The sequence below is a fragment of the Poecilia formosa genome, unplaced genomic scaffold (genome assembly GCF_000485575.1).
Source record: "Poecilia formosa unplaced genomic scaffold, Poecilia_formosa-5.1.2 Scaffold858, whole genome shotgun sequence".
Lineage (NCBI taxonomy): Eukaryota > Metazoa > Chordata > Actinopteri > Cyprinodontiformes > Poeciliidae > Poecilia > Poecilia formosa.
This window is the reverse complement of record NW_006800797.1, coordinates 19,709-29,343: the sequence shown is the minus strand read 5'-3', so window position 1 is coordinate 29,343 and position 9,635 is coordinate 19,709.

The window sequence follows — 9,635 nt, the reverse complement described above, 5'->3', positions numbered from 1 at the left end:
TGCTGGTCACCAAATAGCCGCTGCATCAACCTTTGGAAGGTGCTGGGTGCATTGCAGAGGCCAAAGGGCATACGAGTCCATTCAAAGAGGCCAAATGGAGTGCAAAATGCGGTTTTAGGCTGATCTGCCTCCGATACTGGCACCTGATTATATCCACTCACCAAATCCAACGTGGAAAACCAGCGTGCCCCACCTAATGCATCCAAGGACTCCTCTATACGAGGAAGGGGAAAGGCATCTTTTCTGGTTTTAGCATTCAATTGCCTATAATCAACACACATGCGCAAAGTCCCATCCTTCTTTTTAACCAGCACAATAGGACTAGCATATGGGCTGCTGCTTTCCTTAATTATTTGTGCCTCTAGCAATTTGTGAATATGTTCTTTAGCTGCCTCATACTCAGAAGGAGGTATGCGTCTGTAACGCTGTTTAACTGGTGTGTCATCCAAAAGAGGGATATCATGGGTGACTAAATTAGTACACCCCAAATCGCCATCATGTGCAGAAAAGACTGAGCTATAATCCTTAAGTAAAGCTCTTACCCGACCCTGTTCCTCAGCTGACAGTCCAGTCACATCCAACGCATCTATTTGCTCATGGACTGAAGGAGCAACAATTTTTTCTCCCATAGAGGCAATTTCTGACGATACTGCTTGGACACCTGCAGGTAAGCTGACAACATGAACAGAACTCAATGTACCAATACAGGTACGAGGGTGTAAAACCACATCTGTAATTCCCACATTCACAATGGGGATATAAGCAGTTCCCCTTGTGACCTGGACCAAAGAAGGTGAAATGAGGAGCCCAGCAGGAAGGCTGGAATCCAAAGACTCAAACAAAACAGCTTTACCTGAATAGCTCTCTGAACAAGTGGCTGGTATAGTTTTCAGTGTGCCACCAGGAATATGGTGAGCCTTCTTACCACACACTTTTACTTTACCGTCATCTGGAGGTTGAGTGGTGGCATGATGGCATCTATGGAGAGCCTGTTTAATGGACTCTGGAGCTCTGGAAACAGCAGGTGAGTTAAACAAAGTTGAACCATGATGCTTAAAAAGCTCACCATAACAGCGACTAATCACATTCATCCCCAAAACACCGGGAGCCTGTGATGATACGCCACAAGGAGGATCTTTGACCACCAATACCCCACACTGAGGAACCATCTTACCACAAAGTTCAATATCCAGCTCTAAATAGCCTATGTAGGGAATAGCAAGGCCATTGGCAGCTCTAAGCTGAAGCCAATGACAAGACTGCAGTTTCTCCTGCCCCACAACTCAAAATATTGAGTAAAAAAACTCTCGGTAACTGTAGACACCATAGAGCCAGTGTCTACCAAACAAGGAACTTTGACTCCACCCATGCTCACAGCCAGGTGTGGACACGATGACACCAGATTAGAACCTTCCTGAAAAACCCCACCCCTAGAGCCGATAACTACCCCACCCGAATCGTGGCTCAGCGACTCGGTGGGAAAGAGTTTTCCGCCGCCTGAGGTGATTTCTCAGAGCCCCGTACCGGAACCCGAACCCCATCACAATCCCTAGCAAAATGGCCAGCTTTCTGGCAGCGCCTACAGATAATAGAGTCTCGAGAACGGCCCTGCTGGCTGGGTTTTTGCAAGCGAGCTATACTCTGGGTAAGTTGATCAAGCTGTGATTGCTGTTGCTGCAACATGCTCCTCAGATGACTCAGTTCAGAGGTGTTGTGTGAACTAATCGCCCCTTGAGGGCAGCTCTGCATGCCATACTGCAAACCAAATGCTAAAGGTGCAGAAGATTTTAAACTGAGTACACTACTTGGTCGCACCTCACGCTCCCAGCGAAGTGCCTCTGCCCTGACCTCAAGCCAGGTGTCTGTTGGCTTCCTGCGCACAAACTGCTTTAACTCACGACGAAGAGCCCCATCACTCACATGCTCGACAAATTGATCACGCAGCAATGACTCTGCATTTTGAAAATCTCTAGGAGCACGGGATTTTACAGCCTCCATAAGACTCATTAGAGCCAGCGAAAACTCCTGTAGCGTTTCACCATCCCGCTGACGGCGAGAGAAAAATGCCTCCTGCAGTGCCACATAGAGGATTCATAACACCCATACAATTCTTTTAAAATAGCCATAATTTTAGTGGGATCTTCACGTTCTGTGGTAGGTCGAAACTTTATTTCATCGCGTGCCTCTCCCTCCAAGTGATCAAATAAAAAGAAGGCCTGATCAGCTGGGGACAAATGACGTACCCTCATGCAGGCCTGTACTTCCTCAAGCCACTCGGTTAACCAAATGCCTCCCTTCCCTCTAAACATGGGACATTTTCTATCACGTGGCACAAAAACAAACCTCTCCGTTATAGAAGGGCTTCCTTCAGAATGTGACCCAGCTGTAGATTGTGCAGCACTAGGTCCAGGCCTGGCTGCCTCCTGTTCCTGGCGCAACTTCTCATTTTCAGCTCTCAACTGAACAATTAAGCTTTTCAGGTCCTGCATTTCTGCCTCCATAACTGAATCCTGGCACGTAGAGGGGTGATACAATGATGCCAGCCTCCAAAACACAGGAGAGAGAAAAAACAAGTTAAAAGTTCAGTTAAAACGCCACCACTTAACCAGCTGCTGCTTTGCCAAGCAATCAATAAAACAGATACTAAAAAAAAAATAAATAAATAAAACACTCGAAACACAGTCTCCGCTTAAATTTGCAAAAACATCCTGCCAACAACGCCAAATGTGGCGTTCAGTGGTTTGGACTATACAATATTGTTTGTTGCCAACAACGCCTGGGGTTTTCACCCAGGAATTAATGAAAGGACACAGGTCCGGTTTTGCAAAAAGCGAGGGACAGGCTTCAAGACAATAATAATTTATTATGACAGAGAGTAAAAATACCTGTATCTGAACAAAAAGAAAATTCACAAAATAAATCCAACTAGGCTTACCGGTGGGTACGGTCAGGTCCTGGATGGTAGGCTCCAAAGCAAAGAAATCAAAACAAACACCCGTGAGGTCACTCACTCCTTGTAATTCCCTCCACCTATTGGTATTAATCACTGCACAGTCACACCAAAAAGGGACGCCGCATCCAGGCCCGAGCGCACCACCGGTGGTCTAGAAAATAAAAATAAGAAAAGACAATTTGTTCAAAAATACAGGCAATAAAAGAAATAAAAATGTCTAAATAAAACCATAAAAATCCCTGTGCTCGACGGCACAGCAAAATGAGCAACCCAGTCCAATCCAATCTGAAATGAATGAGATCAGCCGCTCCTTGTTTCGATTTCGGAAGGGTGGGGGGGGGTGCGTGTCCCAGGCAGCCGGTCTCTCTCTCCCAACCGCTAAGTAAGCAGTAACTTGGTGCAGGCAAAGCAGCAGCGTTATATGTGGCAATCAGTCGAGATTCCGATTAGGCCAAGCTCTCCACACTTGCACCCAAATGGGAATGCTCAAATGTTGGCACTTTTTGCAGGAACCACCTCACCCACGATCAACGTGAAGGTAAATACGCCCGTCCGTTTCTGTACTCGGCGCACAGACAGCTCAACACGGAAGCGCGGTGTGTCAACAGCAAAACAACGTCAGACTGGAGCTCACCTCTGCTTTTATACTGAGCGCCCTCTGGCGCTATTGGCCCACTTGCAATCACCCTGCCAGCAGGTGCAGTCTCCACCTCTTCCTGCCACACAAGGTAAAAACAGTAGAACATAAAGAAAACTCACTCTTAAAGTAATATAGAACACCCATGGAAAATATGGTTAAGAAAGGAAAGAATACGGAAGAGAAAAGCGCAAAAGAAAAGAGTACCGGAATGGCGAAAGCACAAAGACATAAAGCGGAACACTCAGACCCGCCGAACGAGGACCGCGACTCGGCCATACTTCTCGAGCTACGAGGGCTGAGAAAAGAACATGCGGAAGCGGTATCAGACAACAAGAGAGCACTGACGAGGCTCGAAACGAGCATTGGGGAGCTCATGGTCAGGACAACGTCCCTGGAACAGAAGGTAATTGATATGGAGGAGAGATTGGGGAATAACGAAGACAAGATGACGCGGATGGAGCGGGTGGCGACATTTCTGCTTCAGGAAACGACTAAACTATCAGAGAAATGCAATGACTTGGAGTCGAGGATGAGGCGCAATAACATAAGAATCCATGGCATTCCCAAGGGAGCAGAAAAAAAACGACACCATCAGCTTCATAACACAATTTATTAAATCTCAGATTCGAATCGCAGCCGGGATGGACTTGTGTATTGAGAGAGCTCACCGCTCACTGGTGAATAAACCAAAGGTCATAATTTGCAAAGAAAGTAGTGTGATATTCGTTTTAGTGGGGGGGGGGAAACAAGCATAAAAAAAACACTAGTTACAAAACAACGTACTAGATTACAAGAAAATCGTGTTCATTAGAGAGTAAGATTGAGGAGTTTTAGTCTTTAGAGTTTAGACAACTAACTACTAGAAAGTTGTTGATGCAGATAGTGCTTGTTCATCAGAGAGAAGGCCACAGCTCTCTGATGTTGGGACTCTTGGAAGACGTTTGTTCATGTTCCAGTCATTGTTTTGGGGTTCTTGTCCCAATAAGTGTGTTTATATTATGTTTCCGTTTTTCATTTTCGGTTAAAGTTTTGTCCTGTGTAGTATGCTACACAGGTCTTTTCTTGTCAAAGAGGTGTCAGGTACAGCGCAGCCCCAGATATGGTAGTAATATGAATGGGCTAAATATAGTATCTTACAATGTTCATGGTCTGAACCACCCTATTAAACGAAAGAAGATTCTGACTTAACTAAAAAATCTACAGTGCTCAATAGCTTTATTACAGGAGACACACCTAACTGAGAACGAAAAAGTTGAAAAGGGAATGGGTAAGTCAGGCATTTTATGCTTCATTTGGAAAAAGGAGGGGGGTAGCAATTTTAATCAAAAAAGGGATATTATTTGAAGTTGAAAAAGAGATCAAGGATAAAGAAGGAAGATATGTAATGATTGTAGGACGAATCGGTGATATGACAATTTCAGTAATAAATGTATATTGGGCTCTGCACCTACGGCGTTGACGTCACATCTCCAGGAGCTAATGCGGCTCACTTGTTTCCGCTTTGAGTTACCATGACTGGTAGAAAAGACTAAGTTGTATTTCAGGTGCAAAAAACGCAATACTATGAACGTTGTTGTCTTCCTATTATAATGGGCTTTTAAGTTTTCATTCCTGAATTAAGAAGATGGTGGCTTGTAAATATTTGCCACTACCAGTTAAAACTAACGCTGCACAACACAAAGTTTGCAGCCTTCACTTCACTCCGGATCAGCCTAAAAATACCAGGGATATGAATGATAAATAAAGGAGCCTCCCTGAGTTATTTCCATGGAATCACTTCTGTATTCAGCCTGAAAGAGCGAGTTTATGGGAACGAGAGAGCAGACCAGAGCCAGACAACCGAGCAACTGATCCGCCTGTACATACTGCTGTAAACACCGTCCTACTGTATCTGAGCTCTTCACAAGAAACACGCAAAGGTAATAAAATGAAATAACACGGAGACATGAAGCAACACGGTCATATTTTTCTAAAAGCAGCAACTTTGAACCTGAACAGCTGAACCAGATCTCTGACACCAGAGCTGCGCTACTGTTAAGCTATGAGGCTTGTTGAGCTTCGTTGTGCTTCGGAAGTAAAAAGTCCGAACCGTAACCTCCCCGTTAGTCTGTGACACTAACGACAATAAACTTGAAAATAAGATAAATATTAGAATGTTTAGATACTTAAATAACGCATTTTTACAAGAACAATATCCAAGAATATTGCCTACTAGCATAAGCTAAGGTTAATGTTAGCCACAAAGTTTAAGTAAAACTCACCTTCGTATCAGAAAAATGTATAACGAGGCGAACATCTAAAACCTTTCTCCAGCTTACTTGTTGGGGCTTCGGATCGATGTACAAACCTTGGCCAAGCCCTAGTGTAGAACAATATTTTTATTGGATCGGAAACAATCGAGCCGCTTTTCCCCGAACGCGGAAGCTGAGGTGCAAAGAGCTTATTCCCAAATGAGGAGAAGGACAGTTTCCTGAAAACAAATAGTCAATATAATAACTAATGATGCAAATGGAATGATACTGATAGGGGGAGACTTTAATATTGTTCAAAATAATATACTAGATAGATATCCTTCTGATTACGGGCCACCGACAACAAAATCTAGAATGCTGAATAATATTACTAAAGAGCTTGGTCTTGTTGATGTTTGGAGAAATGCCAACCCCCAAAAAAGAGACTACACTTTTTACTCAAACCCACACAAAAGTTATTCTCGAATAGATTATGTATACATATCTATACATTTTAATACCTTAATATATAAGATATTAAAATGTAACATAGAAAATATAACTTTAAGTGACCATGCACCTATAAGGCTGACTTTAAACATATAAGGAACCCTGTTTCAGATATTGGAGAATGAATGTTTCAATCATGTCTAATGAAAATATGGTCAAAGAGATCAAGGAGTCACTTATGGAATACTTTGAAATAAATGATAATGGGGAAGTTTCACCAATAATATTATGGGAAGGAGGAAAAGCAGTGATAAGAGGGAAAATAATAGAAATATCATCCAGAATGAAAAAAGCTAGAATGAAAGAACAAAAGGAGTTGGAAAATAAGATCAAAGAATTGGAAAGGGAGCACAAACTAGGGAATAAAAACATAATGGGAGAGCTTAAAAAGGCAAAAGATAAGCTAGGGGAGATACTAACTGTTAAAGCAGAAGGTTCTCTATGCCAGTGTTTTTCAACCACAGTGGCACCGTGATCACTCACGGCACACTCACTAGTGTGCCGTGAGTGATCGTCAGGTGTGCCGTGGAAATTATTAAATTTCACCTATGGTACCGTATTTTCCGGACTATAAGCTGCTACTTTTTCGCTAAACTTTGAACCATTGTAACGCGTTAATTTTCATTTAGAACAGCCACATGCTAGCAGCAGGCACGGCGGAAAAATGTTTTCAAACTCATATGATGCAGGTTTTAAGTTGAGGGCTGTCGATCTGGCACTACAGGAGAGAAATAAAGCCGCTGCACTTAAGCTTGGTGTGAACGAAACCATGGTTAGTAGTGGCTAGCGGCATAATCATGTAATTTTCTTACCACTATTTAGCAGTAGGTACAGAGCATTTTACATTAAAACAAGAGATGCATGAATGCTACAGGTAGCGGTGAGAGCATCGTATCTAGCTAGACTGTGACGACGGTGATGGAAAAGACAGTGAAGCTCAGCAGTAGTTGGAAAGAACATGGGTCCATTTCCCACAACATGTCTATGTGAAAGTGAGCTTCTCAAGCCTGGCTACTATAAAAACTGAAACCAGAGAGAGACTGAGAGCTGTTGAGGAAGAGCTTTGTCTTTCTTCAATTTCTGGCAGGAAATCAGCTGTTTTCATCCAAACATGCACAGGTTTCACACTAGATGGGTAAAATATACAAATATTAACATTTTGTACATGCAACTCTTCATATTGTAACAGTGAATATGAAGTGAAATCTTTCCCAAATATTATTGCTTCTTTCAGAATAAGAATTATTTTATGTATTCCAGCTTAAATAATGCTGGTGGATTAGTTTGTAAAACACTTTGAAATTTTCTACAACTTCTTTAAATTTAAGACCACAGTGTTGTGACACTGTTCTGGTGTATTTTTGAAGTGGACATGTTACGTGCAATTTGAAATAAGAAATGTAAAATGTGATAAAAATAAATTTTTGTGTTTATTTGATTCCTATTCAAGACACTTTGATAAGAATGACTATATATGTAATATAGGCAGCTGCAGAGTATCTTTGTTTACATTTTTGGTTGGTGGTGTGCCTTGAGATTTTTTCAATGAAAATACTGTTCCTTGGCTCAAAAAAGGTTGAAAAACACTGCTCTATGCTTTACAAATCAAAGATATTATGAAGTGGGCAACAGGGCAAGTCGCCTCTTGGCATTTCAACTTAGGAAAGCCCAAGTAAAGAGACACGTCCCCAAAATAAAACACCCATCAACTATGCAGACTAAAACATAACCCAAAGAAATAGTGAAGCATTCGCAGACTATTATAAAAAAAACTATATGATGACTCGGACAGAAATACTCAGGATGATGAAACATCCTCTTTTTTCAAAAGAATTAGCCTCCCAACTTTGTCAGAAGAAGAGTTGCTAGAAATGACCCGACCTATAACTTCACAGGAAATTCTGAACGTTATTAAAAACTCAAAAACAACAAATCCCTGGGGACAGACGGACTGCCAGGGGAGTTTTACAAAACATTTAAAGAGTATTTGAAGAGTTATGTAAGGTGTTTATCTGTGCACTAAGGGCAGGCGACCCCCCTAAAACATGGTCTGAAGTCATTATATCTGTAATCTATAAAGAGGGTAAAGACCCAACTATGTGCGAAGGATATAGACCCGTGAGTTTATTATGCAATGACTTAAAAATACTAACAAGTATAATGGCAGAAAGAATGCAAAAACATATAGCTAAATTGATCAACCCAGACCATACGGGATTTATTCCAGGCAGGCAGGGAGCAAACAACATTAGAAGAACACTAAATGTAATGTCATATACAAAATTTAAATTACAACCCTCCCTCTTGATTAGTTTGGATGCCCAAAAGGCTTTTGACAGGGTAAAATTGAGTTTTCTATACCAGACACTACTAAGATTTGGATTTTCACAACAATTTGTTGAATGGGTGAAAATAATTTATAAAAATCCAAAATCCCGAATTCGAATTAATGGATATTGTTCAAAATTTTTTTATCTTAAGAGAGGAGTTAGACAGGGGGACTGTCTGAGTCCTCTACTATTCGCCGTTAATATTGAACCAATGGCAGAAGCAATAAGACAGAATAAACAAATTCAGGGAATAAAAGATGAAGGAAGGGTGGAACATAAAATCTCATTGTTTGCTGATGATATATTAGTACTCTTAACAGAACCACTCCAATCAGTGCCAGCTCTACTAGAAAGCCCTAAAGAGTATGGGAATATTTCTGGATATAAGACTAATGAAAGTACCATATTTTCCGCACTATAAGGCGCACCTAAAAACCTTCAATTTCCTCAAAAGCCGACAGTGCGCCTTATAATCCGGTGCACCTTATATACTGTATGGACCAATATTGAGCCACAACAGGTCTAGCAACGGACCTTACCACAGGGGCCGCGTTTCATTGGCTAATGCCCATTTTATGTCACAGCGCAGTTACCACGTGCGTGACCGTCTCACAAAAACAAGCTACAGAAGTAAACACATGCTAATGTACACTGTGGACCATCAAAACCATGAATGCCGACTTACCCAGCCTTGCAAGAACAATAGGCATCAGTGATCTTGTCCACAGCTATATTTATGCTGAGGGTGTGAGGATCTGCTGTTTTCCTCATTTGTCGGTAGCTTTTAGCTGTGACGCGCACAATGTTGGAGGCATCCCGTGGCTCAAACACCTTGATGTCGTCCAAAAAAGATGACATGAACTTGTTGGTTCCCCTGTCCATTGTCGTGGCTGATATTTTGTGAAAATCCGGCAGAAATGCTACGCTAATTAACTCAGATAGAAATGAAAGACGTCATGTTTACACAGACA